The sequence below is a fragment of the Perognathus longimembris genome, chromosome 22 (genome assembly GCF_023159225.1).
Source record: "Perognathus longimembris pacificus isolate PPM17 chromosome 22, ASM2315922v1, whole genome shotgun sequence".
Classification (NCBI taxonomy): domain Eukaryota; kingdom Metazoa; phylum Chordata; class Mammalia; order Rodentia; family Heteromyidae; genus Perognathus; species Perognathus longimembris.
This window is the reverse complement of record NC_063182.1, coordinates 20,156,120-20,181,144: the sequence shown is the minus strand read 5'-3', so window position 1 is coordinate 20,181,144 and position 25,025 is coordinate 20,156,120. Positions and strand designations below refer to the sequence as shown.

Here is a 25,025-nt window from a genome sequence, read left to right as displayed (position 1 = left end):
TTTAGGCACTTAAAAGTTTGTCTTGACAAAATTGACTTTCCTTCTAAGAGGAGGAGTGAGAAATAGCATCAGCAGCAGGAGATGAATAGACAAGTACGGTGAGTTATTTAGGACAGTAACACATTACACATGATAAAGAGATAATATGTAATATTGTGGTGATAATGTGGAAGATATATCTACACTTAGAACCTCAAGTACAAGTTGTGCTTTGGTTGAGTGGTGAGAATCAAGATCTATCCATTTTAACAAGGGAAGGTTTATTGAATGTATCTCTTTAACTTACTCTGAGGTTTTTCTGTGAAAGTTGATTGCTATAAGTAATAGCTTCAAAAATAGAACACAGGGACCACAGATGGTCAGGGACCACACATCGTCAGCGACCACAGAAGCAACAGCAGAAAAGTCCCTCTAGGAGTGCAGAGACCAGACAGCGGGAGCTCCACAGGCCTCAGACTGCACACGGACCAGACCAAGCCAGATGGCGGCGCTGTGCTGGACCGAATGGCCAGGACCAGACAACAGCGGGCGGACCAGGTGCTGCGGACGTGGAGAGCAGGTTCTGCCACCGCCAAACGATCAATTGCCACACCCCAGCCTGGAAAATCCCACAGCAGTGCAGGACACACACACAATCCAGGATCAGTACGTTCCCCATTGCTCCGCCCCCCCCCCCCCAAATGGGTGATCAGCTCTGGCAGAGACCCAAAACCTAATGTAGAGCTCATCACAAGGGAACAAAGAAACTAGAGCTTTCTCCCTTCCCCTTCCCTCCCCAAGGGAACAAAAGAGCCCCTTATCTGGTGGCTCTAGAACTCTATAGCCCCTGGGAGAACACAAGAGCTAGCAGTGATGGAGCAGTGCCCAAAAAAGTGGCCAGGAGACACCTTAGATCAGCATACCCCAAAGCCCCAGCTGGGGAGCCTGAATCTGTCTGCACCAGCCCCCCCGTCCCCCCTGCAGGGAGCCGGGGTTTGGTAGGTATTTGACTCCCACTTGAGGTACCCTGGTCTGCGCGGACTTTTTGAACATTAGTCGCAGGCTTGCTGGTGTGCAATACCAGCCCAGCAGGGTCACCTGGGCCTGAACACATACCTCCTCACAGTGGAGGCACAGAGAGTCTGTGGGCACAAACCCACGCCCAGACACTTGAACCTGCTGGTGACCACACATACTGCCCCCACAGTAGATTCATGAGAGGGCACAAGCACCCTCCAAAAGTCCAGGGCAGCACCTCCCCAAAAGAAGCACAAGAGCTCACATACACGCACTCCTCAGAGGGCCCATGTGGGTCAGCATTCTAGCCTTCCAACAGGAGGGTCTCACACCCACTCCGCTGTGGGAGCACATAGGTGGACAAGCTTCCCCTCAGTGGCAACACCCGCTCTGATAAGCGCACTCTGCACAGGTGGGCACCCCCCCAGCAGCAATGCCCGTTCTGATAGGCACACTCCACACAGGTGGGCAGGCCACCCCTCAATAGCAACACCTGCTCTGACAGGAACACTCTGCACAGGTGGGCGAGATGTCCCTCAGCGGCAATACTCAATCTGAGAGTTGAGCTCTCTTGACCCACAGCAACTAATGGGGAAAAATCAAAGTCTCCAAGCTATGCTGAATCAGAAAACCATGAACCCCCAACAGGGTCCCACAAGTGTCAGCACAACACGGCGGCAGAGCACAGTCCTGCAGAGAAAAACCACAGAACATACCCACACCTAACTGCGGTGAGGGTAACCGCCTTGGCAACAGCCGAGATGGTCACCCATAGGGCAGTAAGGTTCAACAGCTGAACTCAAACCCGGAGCCAGGATATAAACAAATCCCTGCTGGTGGACCAGTGGGAACCAGCATAAAGCCAAGCCAAGGCTACCACCTACAGGCCCCTGAAAGTGCAAAAACTCCAGATGCATAAATCACAAAGAAATATTACAAATTTTATGAAAGGCCAAACCAACTTTCCAGCTCCAAAAAGCAGTACGACCCAAGAGGAGATGGAGAATAAAAAAACAACTGAGGCTAAAATAGTAGAAATGATTGAAAGCCTCAGGAACGAATTCAGAAAACAATTCCAGGAGTTCAGAATGGAAGTCTCAAAGGACCTTCAGGAAGCCAAGAAAGAAGTGGAAGCAAAAATAGATACAGTCTACTCCTCCATTAAAGAAGACCTTAACATCCTGAGACACTAAATGCATGAAAAAAGATTCAAAACACAATTCATTCAAAGAAGAAATTACCACAGTGAGAGCTGAGCTGGCAACCATAAACAGCTGAGTTGCCTCAATGCAAACCACACTCAAAGCCAATCACAAAAAAATGATCATCTTGAATCTTGAGTCTCTCTTTTGGATGATGATTTAGCTGATAAAGACCAGAAGATTACCATACTCCAAGAAACTGTCAAACTCCAGGGCAGACTAAGCCAGGAGATAGTGAACAGGGAGAAGAGATATAATCTGCGTATACTCAGAATAGATGAAGGAGAAGAGTACCAGAGCAGAGATATACAACACATACACAATAGAATTATTACAGAGAACGTCCCCAATCTCAAAAGGGAAAACCTCACCCAAATAACAGAAGCATATAGGACACCTGGCAGACGACCCTAGAACATCCTCCCTCAGACACATTACAATCAAGGCCTCAGATCTCAACAATAAGGAGCAAATTTTGAATGCAGCCAAAACAAAGAAAGAGCTATATTACAATGGAAAAAAGATCAGAATGATGGCAGACCTCTCCACACAAACTTACAATGCACAAAGAGTCTGGAAGAAAAAGCCTAAGTCCTCCAGGACAACAACTGCCAACCCAGAATTAGATACCCAGCAAAATTAGAATTTACTTTCGAGGGAAAAAACAGATCTTTCCATAGCAAAGAGGAACTAAAGGAATATGTAAATAATAAACCAGCCTTACAGCGAATTCTAAGAGGGGAACCCCAGGCAACAGAAAAAGTACAGGATCTCCAGAAAGAGACTACACTAGCCAAAGCATAACAGGAAGAGCAGCTCAATAAAGACAAGAAAGAAGGGAGAGGAAACACAGCCTAAGAGGAAAATGGAAGGGAAAAACCCACACCTATCCACGATCTCTTTGAATATAAATGGTATAAATTCTCCAATAAAGAGGAGCAGACTGACAGAGTGGATCCATAAACAAAAAATTGCTATCTGTTGTCTTCAAGGGACCCATCTTACAGCAAGGGACAAAAACAGGCTCTGAATGAAAGGACGGAGCAAGATCTTCCAAGCAAACGCACCTACCAAAACAGCAGGGGTAGCCATGCTGATTTCAGACAAGCTAGACTTCTCATTAAAATCAGTTCAAAAAGATAAAGAAGGGCACTACATTTTAATACAATGAAAAACCCAGAATCAAGATATCACGGTGATAAATTTATACTCACCGATCAAAAGAGGCCCTAAATATATGAAACAAATTCTTTCAGAACTCAGAAAAAGATAGACCCAAACACAATCATAGTGGGAGATTTTAATATTCCACTCTCTCCAAGAGACAGATCCAACACACAGAGGATTAACAAGGGAGCTGAAGACCTAAGTAACACCATATCCCACATGGACCTGAACAGAGTTTTTCACCCTACAGAGACCCAATACACATTCTTCTCAGCAGTTTTAGTTTTCCTGAGCACAGAGTTATGTGCAATCACCATGATCTGTGCACAATTTTTTAAGACATATTGAGTATACCAAAAACCAATGAAGTTTACATTCAAAAAGGGTTAATTCTGTGGTAAACTACATCTCAAATTTTGTGTGGGTACCAGGAGGTAAAATCAGGGTCTTGTACCCCACTTGGCTTTTTGATGTCATAGCTGGTACTTTACCATGTAAGCCAGGCCTCTAGTCCACATTTTTGGAGTTTAAATGGAAATACAATCTTTCATACTTCTCTGCCAGGCTACCTTTGAACCGAGATCTTCCAGGTAACATCCTCCAGATTAGCTGAGATTACAGGCAGAAGAAACACAAGAAAGATGGCAAACAAGGGAATCTCATCTCCCACTCAAAACAAGCAGGAAGCAGAACAGTCAACCAAATACTAAAAGAGTACCCTCAAAATGCTCTACAAGGTTTACTGATAAAAATGTTAAATGAAAAGTTTGAATCTCTTCAGAGAACTATTCTAGATCGTGAAGGGTGAACCAAAGATTAGTACATCAAACAGTCCATAAAGTAATAGAGGATATCATGGCCTCCACATATAGAAAGATAAATAAACTTCAAGAGTCCAATGAAAAGATAGCTACCCAGCTAAAAGATTTGAGAGACAGCACTCAGAACCAAATTAATGAAGTAATGAAGTCCATGCAGGACCTAGGAGAAAATTATAGCAAAGGCATGGAAGCCATCAAGAAAGACCAGTCAGATGGAAGGGAGATTCAAAATCAAGTAGCTAGCCTACAGAGCAAACTAAATGAAGCAGAGAATCGAATCTCAGGAGCGGAAGATTCCCTAGAATCCATGGTGAAAGAACAAAAACCGCAAAACTCTTTGGTGTAAGTGAACTGAACACTTCATGGGGGGAAAGGGAAAGGGGGGGAGGGTGTGTATGAGGGACAAGGTAACAAAAAGTACAAGAAATGTATCCAATGTCTAACGTATGAAACTGTAACCTCTCTGTAAATCAGTTTGATAATAAAAATTAGAAAAAAAAACAAAAAACCAATACAAAACCAATCCAATCAGCAAAACAGATCACTCCAGGAGCTCCAAGATACGACCAGGAAGCCCAATTTAAGGCAAATAGGTATCAAAGAAGACCTAGAGAAAGAAGTAAATGGAATAGGCAACTTATTTAACAGAATATTAGATGAGAACTTCCCAAATATCCAGAAGGAGAGGCCTATCCAGATACAAGAAGCATTTAGCATCCCAAACTGACTAGATCAGAATAGGACATCCCACCGACACATTGTGACCAAAACAGGATGAAGATAGTCCAAGGAAAGATTCCTTAAAACTGCTAGGGAGAAGAAAATAATCACATATAAAGGAAAACCAATCAGAATTACCCCAGAATTCTCATCAGAGATCATGAAAGCAAGGAGAGCCTCAAATAAGTTATGCCGCACCCTAAAGAAAAATAACTATCAACCAAGAATACTGTACCCAGCTAAACTCTCATTCATAGCAGAAGGTCAAATAAAAGTCTTCCACAGTAAGGAAAATCTGAAACAATATATCTCCACCAAACCAGCTTTACAGAAAATCCTCAAGGATGTACTATTACACATGGAAAAAATCAAGATCACAATAGAGACAGAGAAATGAACCCTAGAAAGAAAAACAGAATATTAGATCAAGAATGGGGAAAGCACAGCTTTTAAAAAGATAGCTCTAATGAAAGGAACAAATGATCATCTCTCAATCCTAACTCTCAACATTAATGGACTTATTTCTCCAAGTAAATGACATAGGTTCATAAGGTGGACCAAAAATCAAGATCCATTTTTCTGCTACCTGCAAGAGACACATATATACAGCAAAAATACACATCTTCTAAAAATGAAAGGCTGGAATAAAATATACCAAGCAAATGGTCCCCATAAGCAGGCTGGAATTGCAATCCTAGTATCAGACAAAATTGACTTCAAATTAAAAACGGTAAGAGGAGACAAAGAAGGTTACACATACTAATGAAAGGATCTCTCCTACAGGAGGATATAACCACCCTAAATATCTACACCCCAAATACACGAGCACCCAACTTCATCAAACAAACACTACTGACTAAAAACACTCATAGATCCAAACGCATTGATCGTTGGAGATTTTAACACTCCACTGTCACCTCTGGACAGATCAACACACCAAAAACGGAGCAAAGAAACCTCAGAATTAAACAACTGCATTGACCAACTATACTTAACCGACATCTACAGAATATTCCACCCAGCAACACCAGAATACACATTCTTTTCAGAAGCACCTGGAACATTTTCCAAAATAGATCACATCTTAGGACACAAAGAAAATCTGTACAAATTCAGAAGTATCGAAATCAGTCCCTGCATACTCTCAGACCACAATGGAATAAAATTAGAGCTCAATTCAAACAGCCACTACAGAAAATCCTACAATTCATGGAAACTAAACAACACATTGCTGGACCATTAGTGGGTCATTGAAGAAATTAGAAAAGAAATTCAAATGTTCATGCAATTAAACTAAGATGAGCACACAAAGTACCAGCTCCTTTGGGACACAGAAAAGGCAGTACTCAGAGGAATATTCTTATCTCTGAGTGCCTACATCAACAAACTGGAGAAACAGCAATTCAACTACTTAAGGAAGCACCTTAAGCTCATTGAAGGAGAACAACAAGCCAAACCCCAAGCCAATAGACAGAATCAAATAATTAAAATCAATTCAGAATTAAATGACTTAGAGTAAAAAAAAAAGTTGCAAGAATCAACAAAATGAAGAGTTGGTTCTTTGAAAAAATTAACAAGATAGACAGACCCCTAGCAAATCTGACCAAAAAACAAAGGCAGTACACCCAAATAAACAGGATCAGAGATGAAACAGGTAACATCAGCACAGAAACAGCCAAGATTCAGAAAATAATAAGGAACTATTTTGGAAAATTTTATGCCAACAAATTTGAGAACCTGGAAGAAATGGATGATTTCCTAGAAAAAATTGATATCCCCAAACTCAACCATGAAGATTTAAACCTTCTAATCAGACCCATGTCCAGCATTGAAATAGAAACTGCAATAATAGATCTACCATCCAAGAAAAGCCCAGGTCCTGACAGATTCATAGCGGAATTCTAAAAGTCCTTCAAAACAGAACTCACATCAATATTTCTCAAACTCTTCAATGAAATTGAAAGACAAAGTTCGCTACCAAACACATTCTATGATGCCAGTATAACGCTTATCCCCAAACCAGGCAAAGACTCATCAAGGAAAGAGAACCATAGACCCATTTCCCTGATGAATATTGATGCAAAAATTGTCAACAAAATTCTGACCAATCGACTTCAACAGATCATCAAAAAAACATACACTATGACCAAACTGGATTCATCCCTGGTATGCAGAGCTGGTTCTATGTAGGGGAGACAATCAACGTAATCCACCACATCAACTGGAGCAAGGTCAAGAACCACATGATTATTTCGCTAGATGCAGAAAAAGCTTGTGATAAAATCTAGCACCCATTTATGATGAAAGTCTTGGAGAAATTAGTATTCCAGGGAACATTCCTGAATATAATAAAAGCAGTCTATGACAAATCAGCAGCAAGCATAATTCTAAACAGTGAAAATCTAAAGCCATTCCCTTTAAAAATCAGGTTCAGTACAGGGATATCTGCTCTCCCCTCTCCTCTTCAAAATAGTACTAGTATTCCTAGCCAGAGCAATAAGGCAAGAGGAAGACATAAAGGGGATCCAAATTGGAAAAGATGAAGTCAAACTCTCTCTCTTTGCAGATGACAAGATCCTGTATCTAAAGAACCCCATAGACTCTACTCCTAAGCTACTAGAGCTGATCCAAAACTTTGGCAAAGTAGCAGGATATAAAATAACCCCCCCCGAAATCCATGACTTTTCTATATGCCAATGACCCGAAGACCGAGGCTGAAATTAGGAAAGCAACTCCTTTTGCAATAGCTTCAAAAACCAAAAATACCTAGGAACAACCATAACCAAAGAAGTGAAAGACATCTATGATGAGAACTTTAAGAACATGAAAAATGAAATTAAGGCAGAACTAAGGAAATGGGAAAACCTCCCATGCTCCTGGATTGGGAGGATTAATATAATCAAAATGGCAATATTGCCAAAGGCTATCTACAAATTCAATGCAATACCGATTAATATCCCAACACCATTTTTTTTTGGCCAGTCCTGGGCCTTGGACTCAGGGCCTGAGAACTGTCCCTGGCTTCTTCCCGCTCAAGGCTAGCACTCTGCCACTTGAGCCACAGCGCCGCTTCTGGCCGTTTTCTGTATATGTGGTGCTGGGGAATCGAACCTAGGGCCTCGTGTATATGAGGCAGGCACTCTTGCCACTAGGCTATATCCCCAGCCCCCAACACCATTTTTTAATGAAATAGAGGAAGCAATCCAGAAATTCATATGGAACAACAAAAGACCTAGAATAGCAAAAACAATCTTAAGCAGAAAGAACAGTGTTGGAGAAATTACAATGCCAAACTTAATGCTGTATTACAAAGCTATAGTAATAAACACAGCTTGGTATTGACACAGGAACAACCCTGAGGACCAGTGGAACAGAACTGAAGATCCAGAAATAAACCTGCAGAACTATGGCTACTTAATCTTTGGTAAAAGAGCTAACCTTTGATAAAGGAGCTAAAAGAAAATAGGATGGAAGAAAGACAGCCACGTTAACAAATGGTGCTGGAAAAACTGGTTCAACACCTGCAAAAAATTAAAAATAGATCCTTATATATCAACCTGCACCAAAATCAATTCCAAATGGATCAAAGACCTCAAAATTAAAACAGATACCCTGAAAACACTACAAGAATGAGTATGAGAAACACATGGGTTCCTTGGCACAGGACGAAACTTCCTTTAAAAAGGCCCAGAAATGCAACAAATCAAAGAAAGGTTGGACAAATGGGACTGCATCAAACTGCAGAGCTTCTGCAGGGCAAAGCTTGCAAGATAAACAGAAAGCCCACAAACTGGGAAAAGATCTTTACCTGCCATACAGTGGGAAAAGGCCTCATATCTAAAATATATGCAGAACTAAAAAAATTAAATTACTCCAAAAAAAGCCCCTCAACAAACCAACAAGAGTTCATCAAGTGGGCTAAAGACCTAAAAACAGACTTCTCTGATGAGGAAATGATAATGGCCAAGAGACACATGAAAAAAGTGCTCTACAACACTGGCCATAAAAGAAATGCAAATCAAAACAACATTGAGATTTCCACCTCACCCAGTAAGAATGTCCATTATCAAGAAAACTAACAATAATAAATGTTGGAGGGGATGTGGCCAAAATGGAACCCTATTTCATTGTTGGTAGGAAAGTAAACTTGTTCAGCCACTCTGGAAAGTGGTATGGAGATTCCCAGAAGGAGAAACATAGAGCTCCCTTATGACCCAGTGTCGGGGATTCATCTTGGCCTTAAGGGGTAAGGGCGAGGAGAGCACTCCCAAGACGCCGCCCTTCCCCCATCCCTGGGGCAGTGTGGAAGTGAGCCACACCTATCTCCTTCTGGGTCCGGAGCCAGAAGGGGTAGCTTTGAGACCATCCCCCACTTTGCGCCAGAGAACACACAGGGCGGTACTATCTGAAGTGACGTTATCCCATGAGGGGTCCTTGGGAGCTGCTCTTGGATGGACAAGCTTGCCAGCCTATCACAGTTCATGCTCAATCCTCATCATCATTATATTACTGTGAGCCCCTCCCGAATAAACCGGATTGCTCTCCGAAGCGTCTCCGAGATCCGTCTGCGCCTGGCTTCCTTGGTGGGTAAGGAGGGAGGAAAAGGGGATCTTGTTTGGCCACGTGCACCTTAGGCTAGCCCGTGTCCCTTGCTCCACGTTGGCCACCTGCTGGTCAGGTTCCCAGGGGAGAGGGTGGAAAGGGGAGCACTGATAAGGGAGTAAGCTTAGCATCCCCGCACCAGGGGAGGTAAATCTAGCCCAGCAATTGGCGGCCCAAGCGTGGGGCTAAAGCTCGAGGGAGGGAGTCCAGCAGCTACCTAAGCCCTAAGGGAATTGGAGTAGAGTCTCCGGGACCCGTGGTTCTCCCATCAGGTCAGCAAAGACAATGGGACAGAGTCAGAGTAGGTGGAATAATTCGCCCTTTATTGATTAGGGCGAGAGTTGGAGGACAAGGAAGTGGAGTTGGGAGAGGAACTCCCCCTTGTGACCTTCCAAGGTATCAAGACCCTTAAGGCCTGCTTTTCCTCCGACCCAGGGGAGAGTCCCTGGACTCAGGAGAGGGCAGCAGGGGGGAACTTTGATCTGGAGAGGGCGATGTCCCACTCCGAGGAGCCCAGGGAGGAGTGTGAGCCTGATCTCCAGAACCCCAGAGTAGCTGTCATGGCCCCGAGGCAGGAGAACAATGTGCTCAGGAGCCCCTGCTGGCTCACTACCCCTTCCCCACAGGAGGCCCGGCTCGGCTCCATACATATGCAGATTTAAGGAGCCCGGCTGAGAGGCAGCAGCAGCCCCATGGCTGCAGTAGCATGCATTCACCGAGCTCAGACAACTCAGCAAATCTCAACCTGGTAGCCATCTCAGCCTTGTGGCGGCCCCAGGAGATTCAAGATTTCAGAGAATTCAGGAGAATAGTCCTCGAGGGAGGGGGACCGAACACCCGCTGCGGGGAGAGCCTACTCAAGGGCGTGGCCCACCGGTTTTCTACCTCTCAGGAGTGGAGAAGCCTGGCCCGGTCACTGCTTGATAGAACAGTGTATGAGGAGTGGTGTTCCCTTTTCAGATATGAGTGCTATGCTCAGGCAGAGACAAATCAGGCCACTGATCCGCCAATCCCCATTACCTTTGGCATGCTGTTTGGATCCACCCGCCCCCAACGGGCTGCCTTCCCTTCCCCCTACTCAGAGCAGATACAGGCTGTGGGACTGGCTGCATGGCATGGCTTGGGAGAGGGATCCCTAGAGACCCCAGCATTAAAAGCTACCCAAGGGACCAATGAGAGTCTTTCTGCCTTCGTTGGCCGAGTGAGGGACAATCTCCACCGACAGTTTCCTGGGTCCCAGGTAAATCAATTTCTAAGGACCCTGGTGTGGGAAGGGATGACATCAGAATGCAGATTGGCTTGTGCAGGAGTAAAGGAGAGATCTGTGGACAGCTGGATTTACGCTTGTCTGGGCATCAGCGCGTGAGCCCGCCAGGTGCAGCTGCTGACCACTCTGCTTACTAAGGAGCCTGCCCCTGCCCCCACCAGTGAGGTAAGCAGGGAGTGCTGTTTCCAATGTGGTGGCCGGGGTCACTTCAAGAGGGAGTGTCCTTCTGGTCTTGTGAGATCTGGTGCCTCAAGAGGACAGCCCTCTGGATGGGCCAAGGAGCTACCCACAAAACCTTGCCCCCGCTGCAAAAAGGGATTTCATTGGCGAAAGGATTGTAAGTTCAGATTTGATACTAAGGGAAGGCCTTTAAACGATTAATGGGGCGCCCTCCAGCCCCGTCACCCACAGGAGGTGATCAATCCCAGGACAGGCCCAATAAACAGCCTGAGGCCAAGGCCCTCTGGGCAGTCCCAATAGTCCCAGAGATGAGGCCAAAGACAGAAATTGTTATAGCTGGAAAGAAGTTCCGAGTCTTAGTTGATACCAGAGCAGATCGGACCATATTAAAGAAGGAACTAGTGCCTCCATGGTGGGACCTAATCCCCGGACCCCAGACATCGGGGGTGGGAGGCACAGCTGAGAGTGAAACAACCAGGGACTAGCTTCCTGGGATGACATGAATGGTGGCAAGGGGGTAGTGCGCCCCTTAATAATGACAGACTCACCAGATAACCTGCTAGGATGGGATATCTTGGGAAAGATTAAGGCCACAGTCATCACAGGCCAGGACCTGTCAGGTGGCCCTAGTGGCTGCCAAAAAGCTCCTCCATCTGAGGCCTTGGGACAGAAGGCTCCTGTTTCTTCTACAGGGTCTCACCCCCAATTCTAAGGGCCACTGTTCCTACCATCCCTGCCATTCGATGGCTTCCGGGTCCCCCGGTGTGGGTGGAACAGTGGCCACTTCCCTCAAACAAGCTAGAAAGATTAAAGGAAATAATATCAGAACAACTGTCCCTCGGGCATATTAGACCTTCGCTGAGCTCTTGGAACAGCCCTGTATTTGTTGTACAAAAGGCCTCAGGTAAATGGAGGATGGTACAGGACCTAAGAAAGATTAATGAGTGGATAATCCCCGCCAGCACTCCTTTACGGGGGCTGCCATGGATCCCCTCTATTCCTCGGGATCTTAATTTCATTATAATTGACATCAAGGACTGTTTCTTTTCCATTCCCCTTGACCCCCAGGACTGTGAAAAGTTTGCTTTCTCCGTGCCCTCAGTTAATTACCAGGGGCCAGACCAGAGGTATGAGTGGGTATTCTTACCTCAGGGCATGGTTAATAGTCCTGCCTTCTGCCAACATTATGTGTCACAAGTTCTTCACCCTCTTAGGAGCCAGTCAGATATTATTTTATATGTCTATATGGATGACATCATTATTGGAGCAGCAGATATCCAAGTGCTGGACTCTGCCTATCGCAAGCTACAAACACTCCTACAAAGAGGAGGACTGCTTATAGCCAGTGACAAGGTTCAGAAAGAATACATTTTTAAGATCTTGGGGGCAGAACTTAAACTAGACTCTGTGTGCCCCCTTAAGCCCCAGTTATCCTTCCAGTCATCTTATACTCTGGTGGAGATGCAGACTGTTTGGAGAGATTAACTGGTTAAGACCCTGGCTTCACCTGCCTACAGGGGAGCTGCTTCCACTCCATGACTCTTTGAAGGGCAAAGCACCCACTGATGTTATTACAATAACTCCATCACTTCAAACAGCCTTCCAGAAAATCCAAATGGCCCTAAATATGGCACGGTTGGCCCGCTACAAGCCTGAGTGCCCACTTTGCCTTTGGATCCTCCCTGGGTCTGAGCTTTCCTCAGCTGCTATTACCCAGTCAGGCAAGCCTCTTCAATGGGTGCACGCATCAGTGGGAGGAGCTCCCAGAGTTTATTCCCAGCTAGACCAGCTAGCTGACTTGGTAATCAAGGGCAGGGATACTTCCCTGAGACATTATGGGCGAGATCCCGATGTGCTAACTATTCCCTACCGGTTGTCAGATTTTGAATGGGTCAAAAGGAATAATGCATGGGTGTCCAGTGCCGTGGAGGGTTTTATGGGAAAGGTAGATTGCCACTATGGCACCTCGAGGTGGGTGACCTCATTTTCCAGGCTACAATGGACACCTCCTGTACTTTTCTCTACCAGGCCTCTTGTCAAGGCTGCCAATGTGTTTGCAGATGGGGAAAGAGCATGGCATGCTGAAAGCCACTTCTTACAATGTTTTGCTATCTTAGGGCTTCCTTTACAGGTAAAAACAGATAATGGACCTTATTTCATCAGCAAGCCTTTACAGGCCTTTTTCCAAAAGTGAAATATTAAACATACCACTGGAATACCATACAACCCAAAGGGTCAGGCCATAATTGAGAGGCATAATAAGACCCTGAAGGATCAATTATTAAAACCAAAAGGGGGAGGAAGCCCCCCATGACCAGCTAAGGACAGCGATGTTTACATTGAATATTTTAAATTTCTCTAAGGACCAACCTCTGTCGGCTTTCCAGAGACACTGCTCAACCCAAACACCTTACTTAAAGGTGGAAGTCCATTGGAAGCACCCCCTTACAGGAGCACGGCGAGGCCCGGACCCGCTTATCAGTGCGGGAAGGGGCTTTGCATGCGTTTTCCCAACTGGGGAACCAAATCCAATCTGGATACCAGCTAGAGACTTAAAATATTGTTCATCAGAATGACCATCCAAGGGCACCTGCCCTTGAGGGATGTCTCTCCTTGCTTTCTCTTCAGGAAAACAAAGACCGTGGTGGATTTTTCCATGGAGAAATGGGAAAGCCTGCCGGTACCAGCGATGGACCCAGTGTCGGCCCTGTTTCTTCCCCGGACCTTGCCTGGCGCCTTTTGGCGCAATGTTTGCTGTGGCAGCATGGCCCACAGCGTTGCACAAGGACCAAAGGGAAATTTTGCACACTGTTGTTCCTCCCTTCGCACCCACCCCTTTGCTGCTTATCTTAGGGACCCCCATTGGAGGGAAATAGGAGCTAAAAGATTTTGACACCTTAATGTTTTATGATAAATGTTTACAATAAGCAAGGGATTGGAACCTTGCTGCAATGTTTTCTATAAAGTGTTTACTAACCTAAATTGTTAAGTTACCAGTACTCTGGCTGCCAAATCGCCAGGATCTGAACCTGCCTCTACCTCACCATCGAGGGAAGGGAGAGCCATCTGCACTACCTTGAGTGACACTGAAATGGACCAGGACTCCTCTATCTCCTATGGACTGAGCCAGATAAGAGACCCTCCATTGCATTGTGGCTATGTTATAATTGCTCATGTGTTACAGTTGCTCATGTTGCATTTGCCTTGTGTTACGATTGCTTATGCTCATGTCTGCTTGATGCTTCCATTTGCATTATGTTTGCATTGCTCTGTACTAGACAAATTGGTCTCTTATATTGTGAGCGAAAAGCCAGAGCTGTCCAGACAACAAGTGGCCTTTGGCCTTTAGCCATTTAGGAACCCCATGAGGGTGGTCACACGCCCATTAGGACCCGCTGCTCACTGAGGTCTGCTGGCATGAAAAAAATTAGCAGGGCTTTCTTTCAAGTGCCAATCTCACTCTCCCCAAGTCCCCTCATCAGGCTGGCCGGCCCGGCCGGCAGGTTGGCCTGAAGTGCTAGTGCATTAGCCGAAGACGGGTAAGATCCCCAATGGGGGGAGCAACGTAAGACATGGCACATCCTCAAGTACGGCGCCTCCTGCTGTTCAAAAAGAAAAAAAAATAAAAGGGGCAGATGTTGGGGATTCATCTTGGCCTTAAGGGGGGAAGGGCGAGGAGAGCACTCCCGAGATGCCGCCCTTCCCCCATCCCTGGGGCAGTGTGGAAGTGAGCCACACCTATCTCCTTCTGGGTCTGGAACCAGAAGGGGTAGCTTTGCGACCATCCCCCACCTTGCGCCAGCGAGCACACAGGTACTATGGGAAGTGACGTTAGCCCATGTGGGAGGTCCTTGGGAGCTGCTCTTGGACGGACAAGCTCGCCAGCCTATCGCAGCTCATGCTCAATCCTCATCATCATTACATTACTGTGAGCCCCTCCCGAATAAACCGGATTGCTCTCCGAAGCGTCTCTGAGATCTGTCTGCACCTGGCTTCCTTGGTGGGTAAGGAGGGAGGAAAAGGGGATCTTGTTCGGCCACGTGCACCTTAGGCTAGCCCGTGTCCCTTGCTCCACCTTGGCCACCTGCTGGTCAGGTTCCCAGGGGAGAGGGTGGAAAGGGGAGCACTGATAAGGGAGTAAGCTTAGCATCCCCGCACCAGGGGAGGTAAATCTAGCTCGGCAACCCAGCAGCACCACTTTTGGGCATCTACCCAAAAGACCACAAACAAGAACACATTAAAGCCACCAGCATAACAATGCTCATGGAAGCACAATTTGTCATAGGTAAAATATGGAACCAACCCAGATGCCTCTCAGTAGACGAATGGATCAGGAAAATGTGGTACATATACACAATGGAATTTGATGCCTCTATCAGAAATAATGACATTGCTTCATTCCTAAGGAAATGGAAGAACTTGGAAACAATTATACTAAGTGAAGTGAGCCAGACCCAAAGAAACGTGGACTATATGGTTTCCCTCATAGGGAATAATTAGCACACATTTAGGCTAGTCACAGCAGAGGATCACAAGAACCCAATAGCTATGCCCTTATGAATGCATAAGATGATGCTAAGTGAAATCAACTCCATATTATAGAAACGAGTGTTATATCCCTGTTGTCATTACTTTCAACATGCCATGTGAAACTGTAGCTTCTTGTGGTGATGGTCCCCTTGTATCTCCTCCCTGTGGTTGTCCCCGTGCTATCACTGTATCTCATCTGAGTACCCTGGTATTGTATATACTGGTATTAAAACTAGGGAAGTGAAAGGGAATATCAAAATCGAGAGACAAGGATAAAAAGACAAACAATTCCAAAAGCAATACTTGCAAAACCATTTGGTGTAAACCAAATGAACAACTCATCGAGGGAGTGGGAAATGGGGAGGGGGAGGGGGGAATGAGGGAGGAAGTAACAAACAGTACAAGAAATATACCCATGGCCTTATGTATGAAACTGTAACTCCTCTGTACATCGCTTTGACAAAAAATAAGTAATTATTTTTTAAAAAGCTACATGCTTTAAAATTTAGTGTTTGACATTTGCTTAAAACAAAACATGTAAAGATATTTTGGAATATTTTTGCAGCTATCAAAGAACTATTATGAAGAAAATTTGTACTAATACTACTCTGTGAAGCAGGCCAGTGCAAATTCTTCCAGTATTAGTAAACTGCAGATCCAACTCAAAGGAAGAGTGCTTGTCAAGCATGCAGAAAGTCTTGAGTTCAATACTCAACACCTCACAGGACAAACGGAAGTATCAGGGTCATGAAATTGTGAACATAAGTCCCAAAAATTTACTAATATGTGAGAATTTTAATGCATTCCATTATCATATTTAATATCAAGTTTCAAAAATGTGTCTAAGGAACCTAAATTGCCCTCTGTTATCAAGCCTAAATTCTATTTTCAAGGTTCTAATGTATAGTTCTCACATGTGTTCTAACAACCTTCTCTTCATTATAGCTTTAAACTTTGTATTTTTTTCCACTAAGTCCTAAAGTCCCCTGAAATCACCTGGCCCTTTATTTGTCAACACTGATCTCAACAGTCACTGCAAATTTTTACCTTAAATAACGGCAGCAGCATACCCATAGGCTACACATGAAATATATTTTACATATATTTAAACATTTTCTTTGCTCTTATGGGGAAGTTTAGCTTGTTTGGTTATAGATTTATATTGTCTGAAGAGTTACTCTCATGCCTTACTGCTTCTAAAGAAAAGCTATAATTGAAAAAATCCCCAAAGTCAACTCAATTTTAAACAGTCTGAATGGGTTCCCTTTGGCAAAAAAATGCCAGAGCTGGGGATATACCTCAGTGATACTGCCTAAAACAAGACAAAGCAAAGAAAAAATTTACCAACAACAAAAAAGTATTTTTTCTCCAAATTTTTAATGCTGCTATCATGTTTATTTTAAACTTTAAATTTTATATCAGCTCCTCGTAACTATCCTTGTAAATAACATAACTAATTGATCTCTCAAAATTTCATAGTCATATGACTATCTCAGATTTACCAAAAGATATGAAATCCACAATCTCCTTCCTATAATTCAAGGACCTCCTTTAATTAGGCACCCTCCCTTACTATTATGTACCCAGAGCAGTTTCCCCATGGCTCCCAACCACTGGATGGTAATTTATACCTTTTGACCTCATCATTCTAGCACACGGACACTCAGTACAGAATGACTGCCCTTTTCCTTTTTTTATGACTTCTCTACTTATTACTAACATGCAACTCATTATACTTCTTTCTGACTTTAGAGGGAACTCAGGCATACTGTGTTTTCAACTCAGGGCTTTGTGCTTTCTATGCAAGCATTCTGCACTGAAACCACACCTATAAGCCTCTTTTCTCCCCACTTTTTTAGTATAGCTAATAAAATGTTAACGTATTTATGACTGAAATAACTATTGGATAAGCACCACTCTTCATTACCAATTTTAAAGAATGTAGAGTGTCTTGCTCTTACATGTACAAAACTTAGTACAATGTGGAAGGAGCTGAACTGAGTGGCCCAAGTATGGGCTGAAGAAATTAAGAGTTCTCAAACTTTATTTCAATAGTTACTTTTCTTTTAAATACAAATGCAAACCTTTATCTAACAAGTTAATTATAGAATCCTCCATTTTAGAAGGAACTTGACTTGCGTGTTTTTTTTTCCCCTACATGTCAAGATACTGGTTAAATAGCATTTGGAGTACACTCAGAATAATAAAATTTCAAGTATGTTTTGACTGAGACTTTTTCTTTAATAAAAACATCTAAAGGTTTGGTGTGACTCAATTGAAAGCACTGGTCATGAACTAGCAAGACTAGTCAAAGATGTCCTGAGTTCCAGTCACAAGACTGGGGTGGGTGGGGGGAACAAAAAAACTAAAGCTGGAGGACATAGGTGATTCCTCAGTAAACTTCTTCCAGTGAAAAACTTCTATCAGAAAAGTCAAGTATTAGAACTTTTCTGTCCCTACAAATGTAGATAACTGTAAATATCTACTTTAACTTTGCCACTATTTCCCCTTACTTTCACATTCTTTAGGCAAAACTTTTGTTTGCTTGGGATTTAAAAAAGCACAGTCCTGATTTTAAAGGGAATGGCTTTAGCTTTTCACCATTTAAAATTATGCTTCCTGTTGCTTTGTCATAAACTGCCTTTATTATATTCAGGAGTGTTCCATGGAATCCCAGTTTTTTCCAGGACTTTTAGCATAAATGGGTACTGGATTTTATCGAACACCTTTTCCTCATCCAGAGATATAACCATGTGGCTCTTTACCTTGCTCTGGTTGATGTGGTGGATTACATTAATTGACTTGCATATATTGAACCAACTTTGCATTCCTGCGATAATCCAGTTTGATCATGGTGTATGATTTTTATGATGACCTGTTGAAGTCCACTGGCCAGAATTTTGTTGAGAATTTTTGCATCAATGTTCATCAGGGAAATCGGTCTATAGTTCCTGTTCTTGATGAGTCCCTGCCTGGTTTTGGGATGATGGTTATACTGGCATCTTAGAACGTGTTTGGTAGCGAACTTTCTCACTCAGCCTACTCAGCTTGTGGGCCGCGACCTTGGTGTGTTTGGCGCCCCACCCTCTGCAGCCCTACCTGTGCCTTGAGAGACTGGACAAGCCCATAGGTTACAAGCACAGTAAATTGCCTAATAGCTGCTTGAAACATTTCAACTTTCCACTCCTTTGTTTTTCTTGGAGGACAACTGACCTTGGCACTGGGTTTTCTTCTATGTCTGAATCACTACAGTATAGCTCTGGGGCCAGCATCCTCACTTCTCATTATCACTTCCCCACTATAGAAAATAATCACATACTGGCTTCAGTTAGTCTTGGGGTTGACTTTTAACTGGGGAGCATTGCTTGGATGGGCTGCTGTCAAGGGCTCCTGTGATCCATCTGTGTGTTTGCCTCTTTCTTTTTCTGGAGTTGTGTGGACACTGATATATGATATCATTTATGCCCATCAGGACAAGAAAGACGATGCTCTGATTGGTCTGAAATCCACGGCAGTGCTGTTCAGAGAAAACACTAAGCAGTGGCTGAGTGGCTTCAGTGTGGCCATGCTGGGAGCCCTGAGCCTGGTGGGTGTGAACAGGGCTCAGACTACACCCTACTACATGGCTCTGGTCACTGCTGGAGCCCACCAGGCTAATCAGATTTACACTCTAGACATCCACACTCCAGCAGATTGTTGGCATAAATTTATCTCCAACTAAACAGTAGGGATGATCTTTTTTTTTTAGGGATCATACTTGGAAATTTATGGAAAGAAAAGAAGACAGATCAAATATACAAGCAAACAAAGATAGTAGAAATTATCCCCTGAACTAGGAGTGGTAACACACCTTTAATCCCAGAATTCTGGAAGTGGAAACAGAAGGACCAAGAGTTCAAGACCAGCCTGGAATACATAGCTACATAATAAGATAACTGTCCTTAAAAACCACAGGCTGGGGATGAAGTTCAGCAGCAGAGCACACCAAACATTGCAAGGCCCTGCATGATCCCCAGCACCTAAAAGGGAAATTAGCAAGTAAAGTTGATCCAGGAATTATGAAAATAATTTTAAAGCATTCTCAGGTCTTGTAACCACATTATTAGATTTGAATGAATACTGGTTACAATATGTTAAAGAAGAACCAGATGAATATTTAGAGCATATTTTCCTTGATTCAAGTAATTCAACTGTTTCTTAGCAAAGTTAGCTCTAGTTTCAGAAACTAGGCACTCTTAGAGATTTGAGATGTCCTTGAATATTTAAGTTGATGCATTCTTCTGCCTTTTATAATTGTCATCCGAAGTTGCAGGATTCAGGTGAGTTTTGGCACTTTAGAGAAAACCTGATATGTGTCTCATCTAAATAAATGTCTTCCTGCTCTGTAGAAAAATGAATTTTTCCAGGGATTAAAAAAAAGTTCTTAGGTAAAGTTGGGGCATATTGTTATTTTTTTGTAACCATCACCCTCAGCCAAAAGTTATACTTTAGGAAAGTATTGTGTTTTAGAAGAATTCAAATAGCAAATAAAATTTTTACCTAGTGTAGCCCTCCCCACCTCCTCCCAAATAAGAAAGGTTACTACCTAATGGTTAAATTTCAGTGCATACGGGAGACAGGATATGACATTTCAAACTCTACATACCTTCAACTTGAAGTCTGGATCTGGGATTTCAGCTTCTTCTTCCAGGATAGCACAGCGGATTCACAGCCTTGAGGAAGAAAGAAATGTGGGTTTAAATGTGGAGTCTTGCAGCAATTGCTAATTCACCAAGCCAAACTGCCAGGCAGGCACTCTAACACTGACCCATGCCTCCAGACCCTTTTTTTGAACTGGTTATTTTGAGAGTCTCACTGTTTTGTCCAGTTGTGCACTTGGGCCATTTTTTTTAATGCTTCCTGCTACTGCTAGGATGATAGGCAAATGCCACTAAGCCAAGACGTAAGTTGAAAAATGGGTCTCACTTTTTTGTTTTTTGCCCTGTTTGAAACAAGATAAACTTAAAAACGACTTGGCAACACAAATCTCCTGTTTGGGGAGTGTGTACAGATGGGAGGGAGTGGTGAACAGAGAGTGAAGGGCACATATGGTCAAAATACTTTATGTTCACGTGTGAAACTGGAGTTGTGTCGTCTGTTAGATTTGAGAAGGGGAGAAGGATGGAGGGCTAAGTGTGATTGAGGTGCATCATATGTATATAAGCACATGTCAAAAATGAAACACCCTTGTGCAAGTTATTAAAAGATGAAACACAAAATTCTATAAATTTGAAAGTAGAATTTTGTGGTACAGAAACCCAAAATAAAGTAATTTCTACCCACAAAGAATTAAAAGCAAAGTCTCTAGGTATAGTTTTTTTAATCCATGTGTATTACAAGTTTATATTCATAAGAGCTAAGAGATATGGAATCAACTTACTTTTTTCATTTTGGAAAACTTAAAAAACTTTTCACTTTATCCTTTAGACAGAAAGGTCACCCATATGTATTGAGGTGTGTGCCATTGTAGAAATTCTTTCTGCTTAGTATTTGATGGTTCTTTAAGCTTAAAGACATAGTCTTGCCTTCTTATTTCTTCACCTCTTGACCTTGCTCATTGGCTTGTAACAGTAAATAAGTAACTCCTGAATACAGGGCTCAAGATTGGTTGTTATATTGAAATTGTATTCTTTAGGAACACCAAATCTAATTTTATAGACAGGTATACAAGGTATCTGTATATAATTGTAAACTTCTAAGATTTACACAACAGTTCTTGGTAAGGTCTGCTTTGGGTCTTAAACGGTTCTCACAGGTGCTTGTAGATTGGCATTCCCAATCCAAATGGGTAGAAGAAACACAAGAAAGATGGCACACAATGGAGTCTTATCTCCCACTCAAAACAAGCAGGAAGCAGAGCAGTCAATCAAAGACATAGAAGAGAACCCGCAAAATGCTCTACAAAGTCTACTGATAAACATGACAAATGAAAAGCTTGAATCAATACAGCAATCCTTCCATAAAGTAATAGACGATTTCATGGCCTCAACAAATAGAAAGATAAATGAAATTCAAGAGTCAAATGAAAAGATAGCTACCCAGTTAAAAGATTTGAGAGACAGCACTCAAAACCAAATTAATGAAGTTAATGAAGTAAAGAAGTCCACACAGGACCTAAGAGATGACATGGAAATCATCAGCAAAGACCGGTCAGAAGGAAAAGAGATTTGAAATCAAGTAGCTAGCCTACAGTCCTGACTAACTGAAGCAGAGGATCGAATCTCAGGAGCTGAAGATTCCCTAGAATCTATGGAGAAAGGTCAAAAATCAATAGAAAACCAATCCAATCGATTAAACAGATCACCCCAGGAGCTCCAAGACACAATCAGGAATCCCAATTTAAGGATAATAGTGAAGTTGAGTGGGGATTCGTTACAATGAAACGGGGTCCCCCCCAAGGGAGAGGATTCCTGGTTCCCCTAAGAGTCCACCACAGTCTCCAGCTACAAGATGACAAAAAGACAGATTTATTGGGAAAGTAAAAAGTGAACAAAAACTGAACCGACCGGCCTTGGTTGCAGCCCAGACTCGGGAGCCGAAATTGCAGACCACGTGAGCAGGATCAGGGCCCAGACTCGGGAGCTGGAACCACCCGCACGTGTGCAGCCCAGACTCGGGAGCTGGAACCGTATGTACGTGTGACCTTCCAGCCTGGTTATAAGGCAAACATCACAGTCAAACTTGCTACACGCAGGTGACCAATGAGGATACAACACTTACAGAGCATGCTAGGCCTCACGCAGGTGGCCAATAGAGTTACAGTCTGTCTCATAGTATCTGTTTGAACCAACCTATCATTCTAGTTAGAATTGGCGCATGGATTTGGCAGGGCTCACATGATGCAGGTGGATACGCCTACTCATAGTAGGGCACAGGTTCCCTTGAAGCACCCAGGCCTCAGGTAGTCAATTTACATAACTTATCATAATAAAGGGGAGCTTCCCTGGATAGGATGGGGGAGAGCTAAGTGGAGATGGACTTGGCTTCTGCTCCTATCTGACCTGGAGTCAACCTGAAGTCCCCCCACAGTTAATGATGGCACTGGCCAGATCTGACCTCCCTATTACATTCCCCTGTTTTTTTCTTGTACATAAAAATCAAATCATTGATTTCTCTTGGAGAGCTTAATCTTGCCTGAACTGTAACATGACTCCACCCAAAGGTTTCTGGGGAGAGCAAGGATGATACAAGAGCCAGTCTAATGTGACTGCTGCTCTTAAGCTTGTACCCAGAAAGAACCTGGTTATCTATGAGGTCCATCCCCAGGACAGCTTCAGGTGTTCTCACCTGTTTTAAATCTCCATCCAGTTACCTCAGTAACTGGCACACCTCCTCTGAGGTTGCACCCTAGTTCATCTGGACACTCTAATATACTTAGATACACCTCCCACTCCAAGCATTTACTGGGAGTGATTCTGTAGCCTGCCACACATGTTTTTATTAATAGAGTTCCTCAACTCCAGTTAACTTAGAGGAGTGGGAAGGTTACCACAAGAAGAATGTCTCCCCAATATCTTATCTTTACTACCCACTATCACAGATGACTGGCAAGCTCCTGCCCAGTAGATAGACATGGACGTTTAGAAAGGCATGCTTACAAACTATTCTTTTAGGACCTCCCAGCTCCAGTTAACTTTTGAAAGGCCAAACGCAGGTGACTCTGGGATCTGACACTGTCTCTGCCATCCAAGCAGTGGCTTGCTGCCTCTGGATGCTCCATTTGTGCCAGGAGTGACTTTTCCACTCTGAGGTAAATGCACTTTTGGCATTTCTCTTGGTCCATCGCTGGACTTGGACTCAGGGCTTGAGTGCTGTCCCTCAGCTTTCCAGCTCAAGACTAGCACTCTACCACTTTGAGCCTCAAAGCAACTCACAACTCTGTTCCCAGCACTTCTGCTGGCCAACTAGAGACGAAGACTCTCACAAGGACCTTTCTCTGCCCAGGCTGGCTTCGAACTACAGATTTCAGATCAGTGAGTCTTACAAGAGGCCACTTTACTCCAATTAAGGCAATAAGATGGTCCACACAGAAATAGTTTTTAAGTATGCTCTTACCTGGAACTTGTTAGGAATCACCTGTCCTCTGTGGGTCTGTTGAAAACTGTTACAAAATGCCTATAGACAGACTGGAAATGCATTTTTGATTTTAAAGTATTTTCCTCAGTTCCTCTTTTGACAATGCAATAAACCTCCAAAAATTTTGGTAATGCTCAAACTCCGTGTTTAAACTTAAACTCGCCCATTCTTACTCTTTATCAAAGTCACAAGAACATTACTAGTTCAAATGTTTTACAAATGTCCATTTTAGTGGGTCATCAGCAGATTACACCAACTTCCACTTGTCCTCTTTGGTCAGGTTACCTTGACAGCAGTAGGAGTGGTCAGGACTACAGTGTAAGGGCCTTTCCAGCGGGGCTCCAAGGACTCAGTCTTATGTCGCCTTATCCACACCACCTGTTCTGGCACAAGAGGGTGTAAGGCTGGGGTATCTTTAGGCAGCTTCTCATAAGCGGCCTTGATCTGGGAGTAAAGTTCATTTTGAACTCTCTGCAGTAAGGACTGCAACAAATGTTGGTTAGACAATTTATCTATGGCTTTATCTCATAAGGTGTGATGCCCTTAAAGTATGGTGTAGAGCATACCCGCAGAAGGGCAAATGGTAGGAGGGCCGTCCAGTTTTCGCCAGTCTCAAGGGTCAATTTGGTTAAGGTCTCCTTTAGAGTCCTATTCATCCTCTCTACCAGACCTGAACTTTGGGGGTGATAGGCACAATGTAATTTCCAATTAATCCCCAATGACTTACCCAAAAGCTGGGTTGCCTGAGAGATGAAAGCAAGGCCATTGTCTGAGCCTATGGCCACTGGGAGTCCAAACCTGGGAATTATCTCCTCTAGCAGCTTCTTTGTTACAGTCTGTGCTGTTTCCCACTTGGTTGGGAAAGCTTCTGTCCATCATGAAAAGGTGTCTACAAAAACTAGCAGGTACTTATATCCATATTTGCCTGTTTTTACCTCAGTAAAGTCTACCTCCCAATAGGCTCCTGGCACCAATCCTCTTTCCCTCCTTCCTTTGATGGCTACTCCACCAGCAGCATTTGTCCTCTGGCATGGCACGCACAGGCTGGTAAAGTCTTCTAGCATTTTGTCCAATTCAGGTATATAGTAGAACCAGCAGATTAATTCCACTAGCTTGCTCCTTCCTAGATGGGTTCCCCGGTGTATTTGTTTAATGAGAGTCCGTCCTAATGCTCGTAGAAGAATAATTCTTCTGCTGTGAGTCTGTTTTCAGTTTCCCTTTTCACTTACATTGTGAAGAGACTGAAGAACCTTTTGATCTTCAGAAGAATACTGGGGCTCCTCTGGGAGGGCTGGCATCGGGAGAAGCTAATGCCATCAGGCCCCTATCTCTCGCAGCCACTTCCTGTGCAGCCTCATCCACTCTCCGGTTTCCCTTTGCCTCCTCTGAGTTTCCCTTCTGATGTCCTGGGCAGTGCATTACAGT

The 25,025-nt window shown here is 43.7% G+C and overlaps 1 pseudogene; it reads left to right on the top strand.

Moving 5' to 3' along the window:
* The first annotated feature begins 504 nt into the window (after positions 1-504).
* Positions 505-19,316, top strand: LOC125339941 (annotated as a pseudogene).
* Positions 19,317-25,025: the final 5,709 nt, after the last annotated feature.